At 40.5% G+C, this 18,248-nt stretch overlaps 1 protein-coding gene across 1 annotated transcript in view; it reads left to right on the top strand.

Moving 5' to 3' along the window:
* The window catches only part of LOC145988343 (uncharacterized), a 487,907-nt gene that overhangs the window by 201,652 nt on the left and 268,007 nt on the right, over positions 1 to 18,248 (top strand). The window lies entirely within an intron of this gene.

The raw sequence follows: 18,248 nt of genomic DNA on the forward strand, positions 1-18,248 counted from the left end.
TTTAAGATATATATGTCGAATTTCAGTGGCAGAAAAGGCATCACAGTCAATTTCAAAAAAGGAAGAATGTTTCATTAGAGCATTGAAGGTGAATCTTTATTCCTACCCTCCCTTCGCGGAAAAATCACAAGAGCGCACCTAAGATCACAGCGACTCTATTAAAAAAGACTCGAGACTTCCATTTCGTCATCATAGGCTTTCCCCATTGTCCGTGTCTTGCGAAGACAGTATGAGGTTTCTTCCGATCCAAGGTGGGGGAGGCTACCTTCACCCTAGAAGAGACTTCTTCTTTGAGTAATATCCAAGACAGCGGATTCAGTGAAGTGTGGGCCTATTGTTTGTTTTTGGGCGGCACAGAGGAGAACGGACGACGAAGAGAGAAGATACAAGAGCAGTTCGAGGAAGAGGAGAAAGATCTTATTAACTTCATATAGAAAATACACCAATAATACAGTTAGTAAGAACTCTGTTTTCCATTTTACTTTGTCTGTGGAAGCACGGTGGCTTGTTATTGTTCCGAGTTCGCCTCTAATGTGAGTTCCTCGTTTGAATACGGGGGGTAAGGTAATTGGCCTTTTGTGCGAGTGCGTATGTTTCAAAGTGCTTCTCATAATTACAAAGTTTTCCCTGCGTTCCGGCCGCATCTTCAGTTCAAAGGCATTTTTCTTTTCTGTTGCTTCTGCGTCGTTCGTGTCTCCATGTCAACAAGGTTCTCCGCCCTATCTCCCCTTTTGATATTTCTTTAACCTGTCTTCTCCTGGTCATACTCTGAATGTTTTGGTGTGATTCTTCGCTATTTTTTAACGGTGGGATTTTTCTTTTATGTCCTTTCTCGGTTGACCCCTCCTTTTATTGCGTATGAGGGAGGATAACGTAACAACGCCTATTATTGTAACGTTACATTCTAAAATATTTCACAACCTGACCAATTTTTGGAGTTCACTGTCAAAAAGTCAGACACCCGTTATGCGTTTTTTTGCCTCTTCAGGTTCTTCTAGAGATTTGTCTACAGATTGACCGCAATATTACAAATCTCTCTTTCAATATTTCTATTTACATATCTTCCATCCTTCATTCTTTGTTCTTCTACATAAGATATGGATATCTATATTCTCTGTATTTCAATTTCTTTTTTATTTCATCATGACGGCACATGACATATTGTTCAAATACTATCAACTTAACTTTTAATGAACTCTCTACGAATGCACACAGTGGCAGCGATTAGCGATTAGGGGGGCGGTGGCCCCCCTTTTTTGCCACTTTTGCCTCTGCACTATGCAAAACCTTATGGAGCAAGGGAAAGTAAACTGTCCTTGCCCCCTTCCCAGTTCTGGCACCTTGACCCCTAGTTTTGGAACGCAATCGCCGCCACTAGATGCCCATATTTAGTTCACTATGTCCGACGTTCACTTACACCGTAATTCCTTCTATTAAGGGAGGAAATAAAATATCTAAGGAGAAGTAGTTTTACTTGCACAGAATCTTCAGGCGTATTAATGAAACAAAATATTAAATACAGTACACATGAAACATAAAACTAGTTTAGTGTATTGAACCTTTAAAGAGTCGATTGGATATTTAAGGCTATATTGTTTGGCTATATTGATTCATCCTTTCTTTATGATTCCTCTTAAATGTAAGTGCGTAACATGTTTATGATAACTTTTATGGACATTTCAATCTTTAGGTTCACTATAAACGAAGTTTGTAATGCATTTGGGTCGGAAAGAGTGATTTAGGTTCCCTGTAGTCGAATGTTCACTACAACGGACTTCACTGTATCACGAGGTGACTGCACATAGTTTCGAATGTTAACTGAAATGATGCGGTCTTACGGAGAACTTGAGTAATCACGTTTCCTTCCCAGCTGCGAAAATAGCTTTCTATCACCTTCTGGAAGACCAGTAGGGAGGGGGAATCTGGTTTGACGAAGAAGGCACGAAGACACTCCCCGTGCGTGCAAACACAGTTTCCTCGTCGTCCGAAGCAGCTTAGCCTTATCAAGAGCGTTAATGAACGAGATCCCGAGGAATCCCGCAGACGGCAAAAGATCCCGGGCACACGAGTTAAAGTTAGCTGAAGATGGCGAGATACCGCCGAAGCTGCTTTGCTCTCTCGATAAAGCACTTGGAGGTTCGGCGTGTTCAAGTCCACAACGGTCACTTGTTACTAGATTATATTGCCACGTTGGGCTGCTTCCATGTCAGCGTGTCATGTCTAACCCCCTTCTCCGAGCTGCAAACATGATAATTGCTTCGGAAAGGAATCTGGACGAAGTTTCAATTATTCTTTTGCAGTTTCATGGTGCGACAAGGATGACATAAATAAGGTACGTTAAATAACAAACGCAAATATCCTGCCAGGCTCTCGAACTGAGAACACTCGCCCTTGAAGTTTGATTGTTTATAATTCAGTCTTGTTACGTTTAACCTTATTTAAAGCATCGATGGTCAAGTTTCCCGGTCTATGGGACGACAGCATGCAACTTTCGAACGTTTAAGCTTTCTTTTAAAGCATCGACGGTCAAGTTTCTCGGTCTTTGTGACCACAGCATGCAACTTTCGAACGTTTAAGCTTTCTTTTAAAGCATCGATATTCAAGTTTCCCGGTCTATGGAGCCGCAGCATGCAACTTTCGAACGTTTAAGCTTTCTTTTAAAGCATCGATTGTCAAGTTTCCCGGTGTATGGGACCGCAGCATGCAACTTTCGAACGTTTAAGCTTTCTTTTAAAGCATCGATTGTCAAGTTTCCCGGTCTATGGGACCGCAGCATGCAACTTTCGAACGTTTAAGCTTTCTTTTAAAGCATCGATGTTCAAGTTTCCCGGTCTATGGGACCGCAGCATGCAACTTTCGAACGTTTAAGCTTTCTTTTAAAGCATCGATTGTCAAGTTTCCGGGTCTATGGGACGGCAGCATGCAACTTTCGAACGTTTAAGCTTTCTTTTAAAGCATCGATGTTCAAGTTTCCCGGTCTATGGGGCCGCAGCATGCAACTTTCGAACATTTAAGCTTTCTTTTAAAGCATCGATTGTCAAGTTTCCCGGTCTATGGGACCGCAGCATGCAACTTTCGAACGTTTAAGCTTTCTTTTAAAGCATCGATTGTCAAGTTTCCCGGTCTATGGGACCGCAGCATGCAACTTTCGAACGTTTAAGCTTTCTTTTAAAGCATTGATGATCAAGTTTCCCGGTCTATGGGACCGCAGCATGCAACTTTTGAACGTTTAAGCTTTCTTTTAAAGCATCGATGGTCAAGTTTCCCGGTCTATGCGAGCGCAGGATGCAACTTTCGAGCGCTTTCTTTTAAACCATTGCTTTAATTTTTAAGTCCACTTTATGCACTTAAAGGCTAATTGGGACTGGACCTTTAGTTTAAAGTGAGATTTGACCCTGGGTTGTTAAAGGTCCAGGAACCCATAAATTCTTATGGGTTCTATTGGGTTCCGCTGCAGGACCGGGACATTTTTTCTCAAACAATTTAAATTCGGTTTAAGTTGTGTATTGTTACATTGAAAAATGGTTCCTGGACCGTATTTTAATTGTTCCTGAAAATAAGTTCCTGGACCGTATTTTAATTGATGCGGAATAAAGGTTCCTGGACCGAATTGAAATTCTTCAGTAAAAAGGTTTCTGGAACGAATAGAAATTCATTCTGGAGAAAAGTTCCTGGACCGAATTTAAATTCATCCGAAAAAAGGGTCCTGGACCTTATTTAAATTGATCCGGAAAAAGGTTCGGACCGAATTGAAATTATTTAAATATGAAAAGCTTATACGAGGGCTGCTGGAAAAGTTTCTGCAATCAATATGAAAAATACATGTAAAATTCTGGGAATGGCTTTATTGTTTTTCAAAGTATTCACCCTTAAGATCGATACACTTTTGCATACGCTCAAACCAATTTTGAAAGAATTTTTTCCACCTTGAAGCCGATACCTCAGAAACTGCTATTCGGAATGCGTCAACAGCTGCTTCAGGCGAAACAAATCGCTCACCACGCATCTTATTTTTCATGTGTGGGAACAAAAAGAAGTCATTAGGTGATAAATCAGGTGAGCACGGACAATGAGTCATTAATTCGACATTTTTACTGGTCAAAAAATCAACAGTTTGGTGTGCTGAGTGGGAACTGGCGTTGTCGTGGTGAAGAATAATGCGACGATTTGGGTTTGTTTTATACAATTCATCGATAACCTCCCGCAAACAAATTGTTGTACACCACTCAGCATTTACAGTTCTTCGATCTTCTAAAGCTATTGTTGCCACATGTCCGGTATAACCGACCAAACAAGCAATTATTTGCTTGGCAGCACTCCTCGAAAGAAACAACTTTTGTTCGTTTCTGCTCACTTTGAAACACCCAAACAGTGGATTTCTGTTTAGTTTCGGGTTCGTATAAATAGATCCAAGTTTCGTCCCCTGTAACGATGTAGTACACCAAATTGTACTTGAATCGGTTTAATTTTTTGTGTATTTCTTTACACCAATTTAGACGAGCCTGTTTTTGAGCTTTGGTCAAGTTGGATGGGATCCAACGGCTTGAAAGTTTCGGTACGTTCAAATGACCATGTAAAATCATATGTATTACTTTCATGTCAATGTTCAAGAATGCCTGAACCTCACAGTAAGTCACGTGCCGATTTCTCTCAATCGTTTTACGCACAGCATCAACATTACTGGCAACAACAGACGTGGATGGACGACACCTTCACGAAATTCATCACTGAGAAATGTGCGACCACACTGGAATTCGAAAAACCAATTGTACACAGTCCTATTGGATGGTGCTTCATCTCCAAAAGCCAAATGAAGTCGCTCGATGCATTGTTTCGGTGTTAAACTACATTTTAAATCAAAAAAAGTCATTGCCCGAAAGTGTTCACGAGAAATTTCCATTTCTCACACGAAACTACTTCTTCAAACTGCTGTGACAAACAAACAATGAAAGAAAATTTATATATATTAGCGGAACACTAGCGTCACTTTTGGTGGTAGTTTGCAGAATCTTTTCCAGCAACCCTCGTACACTGGGACCGCAGCCAATAGGAGCCATCGATGAGGTAACGTGAGGCTGCTGTGTTCCCAGCAGATATCACAACTGAGACGGAAAGTGTTGCTACAACCAAGGGAAGGAACGCGTGCAATAGAATGTAACTACATGGAGAGGGGTAACGTGACTGCAGCGTTTGCGTTTCGACCATTTCTACCTTGTACCTTAGATTCCCGAGACAGCCAGCACCTGGATTAGTCTTTCATGCTTACTTGTGGATAATTGTTTATCGTCAGGTTCGTATTCGATCCAAGTTGCGTATTGTTTCATTTCAATACAGAACTTGGACCCTATTTAAAATGATTCGGAAAAAAGGTTCCCGGACAGTATATAAATTGATCCTGGAATAAAGGTTCCTGGACCGAATTTAAATTTGTTCGGAAAACATGTTCCCTGACCGTATTTAAATTCATCCGGAAAAAAGGTTCCTGGACCGTATTTAATTAAATTCATTCAGAAAAAGGTTCCTGGACCGTATTCAAATTGATCCTGGACCGTATTTGAATTGATCGGGAAAAAGGTTCCTGAACCGAATTGAAATACTGGGTGTCCCAGTTAAAAGTAGCCCGGTTCAAAGACATTTGTCTATGAGGCAAATGACGGCTATATTGCACCAGTAAAATGGAATAGTCCATTGTAACATGAACTGTGGTAGGTACTCAAGGTCATCAGTATAAACACTTTATTTCTTTTCATGATCCTTGGCATGTAACTGTTGATCGGAGCCGGACTACTTTTACCTGGGACACCCTGTACTTTATAAATAAAAAAGGTTCTTTACGGTACAGAACCCATTTACGCTTGCTGATTTTCTCTCCTGGACCGGAATTGAATATATTTAAAATTCCTGTACCTTTAACAACCCTGATTCGAACCTCTATACCGCTTCAACGGGTATCGAACCCGGTATCCCAACGTTACCACTACGCCATCGGGGAGACACTTACGTAATAGTAATAGGCCTTTCGCCTTACTTTCGCTTGTTTAAAGCCACAAAAATTCCACCGAAGATATAAAGCTTCCAGTGCGTACTTTGTTCTCCTGTGACGCCATATTTTGAAAATAATCCCTCCCAATATCCTGTGACAGATCGGGAAGTAGGTCTGACGTAATTCCGAGAAAACCACTCGAATGTGTGAAACGGAATAGACAGGAATGAGGGAAATGATCGAAAAATATTATTCCATTAATATTCTTACACATGTTATACACATTCCAGTGATGTTTCTACATATTAGGCATATCTTGGCTTTAAAAACCAGGACGTTTAGTAATGAGCCACTTAGCCAGATGCGTCCCTGGAGGTTGTTGTCCTCCTCCTCTGGTTTTCACAGGCCGAACTTCGATGCTGGATACAAATCCTCTTGTGGTCTGGTGGCCCCGAGTGGAACCAGTTCTTCTTGCCACTTGCTGCACCAACATTCCGTCTTGGTTCACTCTCGGTCAAGTCCTGCGATGTTAGCCCAAGGAATATAGAGTATTATTGGAAGAGCATTCCCATTGGCCAGGAGCCGCTACGAGCTCTGACGTGACCAAGGGGTCTGTCAAGCGCGTGAGGCTCGCGTAGCAATATAAGCTTACGGGAAATATCTTCATTTTTTAATTGTCAATATCTTGGTTCTCTCAACCATTTGCAGTAGGATAATAGGCAAAAAGCAAGGAATGAGACCTAGGCAATAATATGAAGAAGTTTGCAGCACGTAATAATGATAAATTGTTTTCCATAAATCAAGAGAAAAGTAAATACGACTCTCCGTTTATATCACCGCTACATTCAAATCTATTAAGTTGCGTATTGGCAAATAAGTACAACTTTATGAGTTAAATATTTCGCTACCACTTATTATCTTTCATAGCTTTCAGATTTTCAGATTGTTTTATTTATAATGGCGTTCGCAACAATAAAAATTAATGACGAAGTGATATGTGGCAAGGAGAGGCGACTGCCCCCAAGCTATGGGAAAATTGCAGAAATGATATACTTCAACTTCTTTGTTTTTAGAAAATGGTAACTGAAAAATATTTTGTATTTGAAAAATTAAAATACTATGCCATTTCAAATATCCTTTTTTTATATACATTTTAAAAGGAATAAATCTAAAGTGGGATAACGTAACCCCCAATGAAAGATGACACCCCTCCTTTGTGGATGAAGGAATAATCACAGAGAAACTCGTACCAGCTCAATGGCCAAACACGTCATCCATCCATGTTATCTTATCGTTATCACCATTCATTCTCATCTTCGCGATTAGCCAAAAGTAGTAGAAAAAGAAGTAAAATAAAACAAATACGCACACAGATCTTGGGTTGATCGCTACGATGAGGATGAATATGAACTGATGAAATTAAGAATGAAACAAACATATTGCTATATCTATGCCTTACTATGGTTCGAACTGAGACCTCTAGACTCCTACAGCGTTACGCTGACCACTCTGTCATGCAGACCGGTTATATACATGTAGTGGGATTTACTTAAACCTTTCCTTCTAATCTTACTCTCTTCCGATTCTGTTACTGTTATGTCCTTTGGTATAATTCATTCAATTAGTCAACTACTTGCATGAAAATATTCCCACGATTACGACCCCCTGTCCCCTCCCTCTTGCACACATACAAGCCTTAAAAGTTTTTTTACATTACGATTTTTCGGGTGTTCTGTTGTGTTCATCTTATCTAATAATCATTTACCTTCATTGTTGCTTGTAGAAGTGTGGAGAAATAATGTTAAGGAACCAAAGACATGGATGCCTTTTTTGATGAATTCGGCATGAATTTCTTTGTCTGCCATCCGCAGTTAACTTGGAAAGCTACGGGAAAGCAGTGGCCGCGGTGGCTCAGTCGGTAACGCGTCTGACTACCATGCTAAAGGTCCCCGGTTCGATCCCCGGCCGGTTCAAATCCGGGAACTTTTCTAACGGTGGAAGCGGCCCCGGCGCCTACCCAGCGTCGAATAACATGGGTACCTGGGGGAAACCCTGGGGGCGTGATGCTGATCACATCACCCCCACTCACGACCGGATCAAGAAAGTGTGGGGCGTTACCCCCACACCCCCTATACGCCTTCATGGCGTGGTGCTATGCACAGGGGAGCACTTTACCTTTTTACTTTTACGGGAAAACAGTGAAAAGGAACTACATATTGTAAGCAATTGCTTCCATGAGGCGATAAACGTGTATGATTTTTACATGTTATGGAGCGAGCCGCAGCTGAGGAGACCCCTTGTTGACGTCATCCTAGAAGAAGCTATTCAAGCTCGCCCTAGCGCGGGAAGCCGGAATAGCACCCCCTGATGTTGGCCAATATTTAGAGACCAGACTCTGTTCCTAAGTCCGGTAATGATAGTTTCATGAAAATGTATCACCACCTGGCAACCCTTACATTTTCGATATTACAGTGAACACAAAACCAAAGTAACGGTTAATATATCCGAAGTATTGAAGAAAACTGTAAATATGGATCTGAATTATTCACAAATTGATTAACTCGATATCTGAACCCTTGCCCCACTGACGCTAATCCCTTTGCGTTCAAAGATGGAGAGGGTGTAGGGGAGGGGTTGCCCTGCATTGAAAACTTAAACACTTAAATCCTGAAACCGAATTCGACTGCATGCGAACGTCTTCCTCCACAAACAACCGCCTTCATCCGAAATACCGTTCTTTCTTCGTTTTCAAAAGACATGCAAATTGAATTTGAATAAATCTCCGGAGCTTTCGTCGACTAGCTGCAAACTCCGTCGTCTTTAATTCCAAGCTCTTTAGGAAGAAAGAGAAAGAGAGAGGAGCCTTGATAATGAAAGCCGACTTAGAGGAAGATAAGGGAAAACTGGAGAACCTGGACTGCGCCCCAAAAATTCTGAACGGATAAGGTTCCAGATTCAACATAGGAAGCATGAGAATGGGACAGGTTTGAGTCTCTTCGAAGAGGCTAAAAAGAAGAGGTTCGTAGCGGAATTCAATTCTGTCCCTTGTAAGCAAGTTCAAGTTGATGTTTACGGCGTATTTGGTAATCAAAGGTGAAGGAAGGGCTTGTCGTGTTACAAAACGAACGTGAAGGGTTTACAGTGAAGAAAAATAAACTTGAAGGATTTACAGTCTAAAAAAATAGACGTGAAGGTTTGACAGTTCAAAAATAAAACGTGAAGAGTTCACAGTGTAAAAAAATAAACGTGAAGGGTTCGGTGTGCAGAAGAATAAACGTGAATGGTTTACGGTGTAAGAGAACAAATGTGAAGAGTTCACGGTACAAAAGAATAAACGTGATGGGCTGATGGTGCAAGAGAATAAATGCGAAGAGTGAACAGTGAAAAAAAAATAACGCGAGGGTTTCACAGCCGCCCCCCAAAAAACAAGAAGGGTTCACAGTTCCAAAAAAATAAACTTGAAGAATTCACAGTGCAAAATAATAAACACGAGGAGTTCACAATGCAAAAAATAATAAACTCAAAGGGTTCACAGTGCAAACATATATACTTGAAGGGTTCACAGTGCAAGAAAAGGGTCAAAGGGTTCACAGTGCCAAAAAATAAACGCGAAGAGTTCACAGTGCAAAATAATAAACGTAAAGAGTAGACAGTGCAAACAAATATTCTTGAAGGGTTAACATTGCAGAAAAGTAAGCTCAAATGGTTCACAGTGCCAAAAAATAACCGTGAAGGGTTCACCGTGCAAAAAAATCAAAAGTGAAGGGTTCACCGTGCAAAAAAATCAAAAGTGAATGGTTCACCATGCAAAAAAATCAAAAGTGAATGGTTCACCGTGCAAAAACTCAAAAGTGAAGGGTTCACCGTGCAAGAAATCAAAAGTGAAGGGTCAACCTTGAAAAAGTGAAATGCGAATGGTTAACAGTGCAAAAAAAATGTAACACTAAGGGTTCCCATTGCAAAAAAATCTCACACATCGTGCTTTGTGGAGCAAAAATCCAATTTCGCTTGCAGTCATTGAAATCCTAAGCTCTCCGGAGGATAATAAGACAACACACCATAATTGTGAACAATTGAATCGATCTGTTAACATTCAGAACGACCGACAAATTTCAGCTCTATCGTAATTATGCCATAACTATCTGATGACAACCCAAAACTAATTAACTTTATCATCCCTCTGTACCTCTGGACCAATTAATTACTGCATAATGAACTCGTATTAGCAATAGAATTTTCGCAATTGGAGCCCCTGTCATTGGTTTGCTCTGGACGTCAACCTGTGTTCAACATGACATGCAACGTTCCGAGCTTTTCCACTTTACACGGTCGCAAACACCCTTGTGCATTGTGAATGGTTTTTCGATTTTTGCTCGTATACAAACTAGCCAGCTTCGACCCATGTTGTATCCTTGGTCAATCATGCGCATATGAGTTTATTTCAAGAATTCACGGATCAGTACGAGACAAGTGCCTGTGGTTGTGTGGAGAAAACTAGATGTTGCTTCACTCGTAACTATTTCAAAACAATAGAACGACAGCAATTTCTAACTTTACATGTTTGAAAGTGAAACATTAAAAAAGCAAAATCTTTAAATCTTTAATAATTATTACCGTTGTAAAAAATATAATTAAAAATAGGGTGATATATATACTGCTGGACAAAAAAAACCGGACACTTGCATTTTTTGTGATAACGCAATGGGTCGATAAAAGCTCTGGTACAAGGGCTAACTAAATGTTGCAGAAACTGAATTAAGTACGAATGCATAAACAAAGTCCGAGCCTATGAATGGTGCATATGGCACTACATGATCTGCCGAACATTCTGTAATATACCTGCGAGCTGTTATTGCAATTCAGATGTCAAATATTAACGTGTCCGGTTTTCATTGTCCAGCAGTATATTTACAACAGTTATTTAACTTTTGCATTTCATATTATTTGTACATAAAGTTAGTTTTTGATGTGTGGCTAGACTGTCCATTACAGTACTCTCCAAATCTCTCACTATAGTCGTGATGTATCAGTTTAGCTATTAGTGCTCTGCTTAAACGTTTATCATATATTTTTAGCAATAAGCATAGTGCTATTGTTAGCCCGTTAGTTATCAACGTAGATATTTACCTATTTTTGGTAGATTAGGAAAATATTTAAGTAATCTCCCTTCTCACATTGTCCCCAAAGGGTCGCCAGGTACTTGGGCTTATTCAGTGATGACGTAACACACGAATTTCAATTTTCATCCCATTTTAGAACCCAACCTTAATTTTAACTCCCTTAGATAATTTGCTCTCAGCTCCCAGAGTAATTACGAAGACACATTGCGCTGCAATGTTTGTAATCAAGGGGTTTCAGGTCGCTATAAACTGTAGGTAGGTTCCCGATTAGTTTCTTTTAGCACAATGTGGATTTAAAACGAACTTTGAATTTCGCTACAAAAGTAAGAATGAGGGAAGTTGATGAAAACTCTATTTTTGTAGAGGTTTAAAGACGGTGGTAAATATAAGAAATCCATTCTTCCATGAACATTATTTCTGTTTTGCATTTTATTGTGTTGGAAAGGGGTTTTGTTGCATTTTAATTTGTATTTCTGTTTAAAAATCAATGAAAATCAATATTTTACTTTGCACTCAAGTGCAAAGATAGATAAGGAGGGGGTGGGACTGTCGTTTCATTGGCGCCTGGGTGCTGATAACACCAGAGACAGAAAGGAAATTATGACATCGTTACAGGCAGTAGCACCTAAAGGTGTGTTACTTTTTAATAGGCGGGTGAGGACCACGCTCTTCTGTATCCCAACCCCTACGAATCAGCAACTTGTAGCCGTTCTTAGCTTCTCTTCCTCTCCCCCTGATGCAATGCCTTATAGTGTTACCGCTCTATTGGCTTTCGACAGACTGTGTGGTAGAATTTTTTACGTTACCGAATGGGCTAATTGGTGGAGGAAATTGCTGTATTATTAGAAACAGAAAAAAGTCATTATCAGATGTTGTTAAAAAATCTCGTCAAGAAAAGCGAATAAGGTTCTTCCTTTATTGGCCTAGAAATATCGCAGTCACAATTCAGAGGATCCAAAGACCTTATCGCGCAGTAATGTTTAATGTTAATGTTGCATCAGTTCTCGCGAACGCAGTGTTCTTTATTTAAATTTAGGCAGAATAAGTACTACAACTGGATCTAGTGAGAATCAGCACTGTGCTACTGGCAACACTTCAGCCTGGCCACTGTGTTCGGAAGAGAGGTAGAAAGAAGAGATGAAAATTGGTCCAGCGTGGGGGGATATAAACGTGACCTTGTTGCCTCTAACAGCTTAACACGATGTAGCATCAGTAGTTTAAGCTTCTAAACATCTGTCTGTGTCGAATTTCTCAAGTACTTCCACAAGTAAGCAATTCTCTTGTCATTAACGAGAAATTTAAGCTTATATTTGAGTGAGTTTTGTTTTTTGAGTCAGCTTTTATGCACAGTAAGGCTAATTGGGACTGGACCTACAGTTTAATGTGGGATCCGAACCACTATGTGCCTCCACAGATATCGAATTCGGACCCCTTCATCAGAGGCAACGACTTTGTCACCACGACATCGGGGGGAGTTAAGCTTATATTTGAATATCTAATGTTACTCATAGGCATAAAAAAATGGAAGTCATTTTTTGAGAAATTTTTCGGGCATGAACTTTTGCCTCCTAGTAATAATTCAAGACGTACGTATGTTAAGGTCGATTTTAAGTTCTGTAAATTTTGACTTTTTACCCGAATTTTGGGGAGAGGAGCGTGACTGAGGTAAACATTGCTTGAATATTTAAACAATTGCGACGCGCAACCAAAAATCTACGTATAGGGACTTGTTAGTGGACTCGGTGCGGTAAATAACATATTCCGTAAACTAATAAGACATTCAACAAACCACAACGAATCTTACGCATGCGCAGAGGAGAGAGAGAGAGAGAGAGAGAGAGAGAGAGAGAGAAGAAGGGATTAACCCTTGCGCGAATTTCTGTGTCCATGCTGCGGATGTAAATGCAAGAGCGGGTTTTCGGAGCATGGAGAGAACGAATCTCCTGGGACTGAAAAGTGTGTGCGAGCTGTGGGTCGATAGGAGAGGATGGAGGGCGGGTGTGTGCCGCTGGGGATATAGTAGAGCTTATGGTAGGTCGATGTGTAAGTTTCAACTCGGCGGGCCAATGGAGAGTGGCGTACTGTTTACTCCAGCAGCGAGTTTTGTTTCTTAAAGATTGTATGCGTTCATTCATGGAACAGCTTGACTATGTACGCAAGGACCGTAACAGTTTCCACAGGCCCTTAGAAAGGCGATCTTGAAAGTTCTGGTAAATGAGGAACGCCGACTGTTTATCTCCATGGCGCTGCAAGAATGTTGTTGTCGCAGTCAGCACGCGTGATTTTTGCAAGTTTTAGTTTCTATTCCAGTGAACACGCTTGATGGTAAGGTAAAGGTAAAAAGGCAATGCAACCTCCTGCACATTACAATATGTAGGAGATGTGGAGGTAGGGCCCTAACACATATGGAGCCGATGTGATCACCACGCTCCAGCCGCCTTCACTCTCCAGGGTCGCCCCCAGGTACCCACCCATTCATTATAGGCTGGGTGAACCCCAGAGATGTCGCATGTAAGGTCATTGCTTGAAAAATTTCCATTTGAAATCACACACCCCTGGAATCGAATCTGGACCTCCCACGTGACAATCAAACTCCATACCGACTGCACCACAGTGTGATATAAAGAAAAATGTTTATTGTGGGGACTCATGTTTGTAACCATATAACTTATCAGATAACATGAGATTCATGTATTACCTTATGATGTGGACAGTGGCGTGTCCAAAGGGGGGTTCGTGGGTGCCATACCGCCCCTTCGGTCCAGAATTCCTTAAAAAGAGAAAAAAGAACGTGAAAGACAGGAAAAGATGGCAAAATGAGGACTCTGGCTATTGAAAAAAAAGATATACATAACCCCCCTTTCTAATATCCTGGGCACGCCACTGGATATGTAACAATCTAGACATCGATGTCAGATTGCCACATTTTGCCCATATTTACATGTTCAAAACCCTGTCTAATCCACATCTAACGAAACTCATAGAAATTATAGTGCATCCCTTGGTGACAACAAATCCCAAATATGATGAGTGGATGGTAAACAAGGCCAAATTTATGAACACGCTGCCATAAATTTAGAGCTTCCTAGCTCAGTTTATAGCAGCTACCTTGGAAGACTTATCTAGTATTGCATTTGAACAAAATCTATCACTTTAGTATTGCATTTTGAGTGAAACTGATCAGCACGTTTTAATATGACTGATGAAAAAATGTGATTAATTGATTTGGTTTTCTGCCACTTTTGACTAATCGCGATGATGATAATGTGATGATATGATCATGTTGATGAAGGCAGGGTTGTTCAAAGTCTAGGAATTTTAATTAAATTCAATTCCGGTCCACGAGAGAAAATCAGCAAGCGTAAATGGATTCTGGACTGTAAATAACCTTTTTATCTGTAAGATATTTCAATTCGGTCCAGGAATATTTTTTTCCTGATCAACTTAAATCGGTCCGGGAACCTTTTTTCCGAACCAATTTAAATTCGGTCCAGGAACCTTTATTCCAGGATCAATTTAAATACGGTCCAGGAACCTTTTTTTCTGAATAAGTTTAAATAGGGTCCAAGTTCTGTATTGAAATGAAACAATACGCAACTTAGATCGAATATGGACCTGACGATAAACAATTATGCACTTGTGAGCGTGAAAGACTAATCCATGTGCTGGCTGTCTCGAGAATCTAAGGTACAAGGTAGAAATGGGCGAAACGCAAACGCTGCAGTCACGTTGCCCCTCTCCATGAAGCTCCATTCTCTCGCGCTCGTTCCTTCCCTTGGTTGTAGCACCACTGCCCGTCTCTGTCCTGATAATTGCAGCCTCACGTTACCTCATCGACGGCTCGTATTGGCTATGGTTCCTGGATCGGATGCCGGAGCAACACGTGACGGTTTGTTTGACGTCACACTAATATATGTATTATGTAACTCTTCGACAAGGGAGTTTTTGAACCTGGCCCACGAGAGAACAACAGCGTTTTGATTTATACCCTGCGCTACGTTTTCTACAACCGCAGTGTGACATTCTAATGTAAAACGTACTCGCGGACATTTTTAGAAGGCAACTTTTGATCGGCCAACCCTTGTCCAGGAATTGTAAATAAATTCAATCCCGGACTGGGAGAGAGAAAATCAGCAAATGTAAATGAGATTCAGACAGTGTATAACCTTTTCATATTTAAAGCATTTCAATACGGTCCAGGAACCTTTTATCCGGATGAAATTCAATTCTGTCCAGGAACTTTTTTCCAGAATGAATTTCAATTCGGTCCAGGAACTTTTTCCGGAAGAATTTCAATTCGGTCCAGAAACCTTTTTTCCCGTATCAATTTAAATACGGTCCAGGAACCTTTTTTCAATGTAACAATACGCAACCTGGACCGAATTTAAATTGTGTGAGAAAAAATGTTCCGGTCCTGCAGCGAAACCCAATAGAACCCATTAGAATTTATGAGTTCCTGGACATTTAACAACCCTGGATGAAGAAACACTTGACAAAGAACACCCATGCCCAGGCCGGGATTCGAACCCAGAACCTCTGGTGTCGTCGCGCTGTGATAAACATTTCTCTACAAAAACCGGCGAAAAAAAGCTAATTTTTAAAAATAACCTGTAGATATTAGGTATACGGATGGAAATTTTCATTTGAGGGAGCCGGCCCCCGTGGCGGAGTGGTTAGCACATTGCACTACGACGCAAGAGGTTTCGGGTTCGAATCCAGGCCTGAGCAAGGATGTTTGTGAATGTCGATTCATCAATTTCATCATATCATCACTCATCCCCATCTTCGCAAATTAGCCAAAAGTGGCACAAAAAGGGAAATATAATCAATTAAATCAAATTTTATTTGAGGGAAGTCGATCAACATGTTCCAATATGTAGTGCCCTTGGCATGGTTGATGCGCAGAAGAGAGATTTTGAAAAACTAACATGCACTGACGTTGTTTTAAAATGTTGTTATTTTGTAACCATGATGCTTTTTCAACAAGTATTATTTTGAAATTATACAATCAATTGCGGTAATATAATATATTACCGTAATTACAATTATAATTCATTAAACGAATTTGTAACAACTTACCTTCATTATCACTACGACCCAGACCAACTCGCTCCCTGCCTGATGGAAAGTGGATCTCACTTATCGCACAAGCCTAAACCAACGTCCCCGCCTTTCGCCTTCCCTGCAGTTTTTCTGGACTTGACCAACAATGAATTATTTCTGCTAACAATGAATGCATTTCATCAAACCTTACAACGCGAAATCGGTAAGGTTGGTTGAGGCTTGTGCGATGAGTGAGACCTATGGCGGGCAAGCCAGCAACTAAGACGGTGGATGTTGGTTCGACTTTCGCGAGGATGATGAATGAAATGAGCTAGGAGTCGAAGGGAGGAGTTAGTTCTAGATTGTGAATAGAAAATGATCAGTTGCATTAGTTAAAAGTGAGCAATGAGTGAAAACTAGCTTTTTTACCACTGCCTGTAGGTGGAACCAGTTATATCTAGTTTAACAAATTCTTAGTGAAACCTCGGTTTTACTATTGAAAGGAATTAGATTTGTACTTTAAAGTACTTTTATCTAATATAGCTGCAGTTGATATTAATTTTCACAATTTAAGACTAGCCAGCATGTTATATTTAAAAATCCTAGACAGAAAAATTCCATGTGAGTTCATGGGTTAAGTACAAGAAGAAACTTTAAAATGTTTTTTGTTCTCGAGTGTGGTGCGGCTAAAACTAGCTTTCAATATAGCTCGACTGGATTCGTGTTCTGACTTGGACATTGCTCAGGACACGAAGAAAAGGACGTGAGGATCACCTCTTCTTCAATTTCATCTCATCATCCTTCATCCTCATCGTTGCAATTAGTCATACTTGGCAGAAAAGCGATGTTAAATAAGCAACATACAGATTCGAGAGCAGTTGGAAGATTTAGTTTGTTACAGTGGGATGCATAGGTATTACCAAGCAAATTATCCATCATCATGATATTCTGTTTGTTTTACGCAATGAACGCTTCAACAATTGGAATAAGAACCTCTAAACAAGCTAAAGACAACGTCTGCACTAGGAATAGGTAAAGATCTATTTCTTTAAAACTATCAGGATGCAAGGAAATATTAATGAAAATAGTCAATGGACAACTTGCTGAGCAATACTTGTGCATCCCACTGCACCATCCATTAATGTTTAATATACCGAAGAACAGAACTCGGAGTTTTGGCTGTGTTTTCGGAATTCTCCACCGACCTTACTTTGCAACAATGATACCGCAGCGAGAGAAAAATAAGATTTGATCTAATTATGAAGCAGACTCAACTTCCCCAGCTCCATCCCAGCACAGACTATAAAGAAACTGCTTCCTCAAGAGCAGGAAAAGAGGAAGAACACATAACTACAGTGATACAATCAGCTGTTAGCTTGCTTCTTCTCCACACGCAGCGTGTCTGCTTGACGCTGCGTTCTCCTCTCTTCATTCCATCAGGTTTATTGCCATTCAAGACTCCCCTTTCCCTTCTCCGCCTTAAGAATAAAGAAAGAGAAAAATTAAGCAGTTTTACACCAACAGAGCACGACCGCTGAAAGAGAGAGAGGAAACTGCTGAAGAAAAAAGAAACGCGAGAAGGGGTAATGAAATTTTTTTTAAAGCAGAATACCAGCGTTTTTTTACTAGCATATTCCTCAATATCCCGCACGGCAGATCGTCCTTCTTACTCTGGTTTTTACGGTACCCACACTTATGTTTAATTAAATTTAGCTACTTACGGACAATTCTTTTTGCAGATTTCGGAAACTCAAAGACGTACGGTTTTGTTAATGGAATCCATTGGTGAGGGAATAGAACATTACTCTGACCGAGGGCTCTCGTAAAACGCATTTCATTGTGCTCATTCTCCGCGTACTTTTAATTGAGAACATTGGACAGATGAATGCTTGGACCTTTACGTACGGCGTTCTAGTCTCAGGTGGGCCTTGCCGCAAAACAAATGCATTACGTGAATGCTGTATTACAGCACCTGGTCGTCCTTCCACCTGTTGTGTTCTAGAAGGTTTATCTTCCTTATTTTAGCTATCAATATGCTATGGGTTAATATTTCTGTAACATATTAACGTGCTTATTATCAGTTTCTACTCTGGTGTACGAGG

The sequence above is a fragment of the Lepisma saccharinum genome, chromosome 5 (assembly GCF_977018435.1).
Source record: "Lepisma saccharinum chromosome 5, izLepSacc3.1, whole genome shotgun sequence".
In the NCBI taxonomy this organism is placed as follows: domain Eukaryota; kingdom Metazoa; phylum Arthropoda; class Insecta; order Zygentoma; family Lepismatidae; genus Lepisma; species Lepisma saccharinum.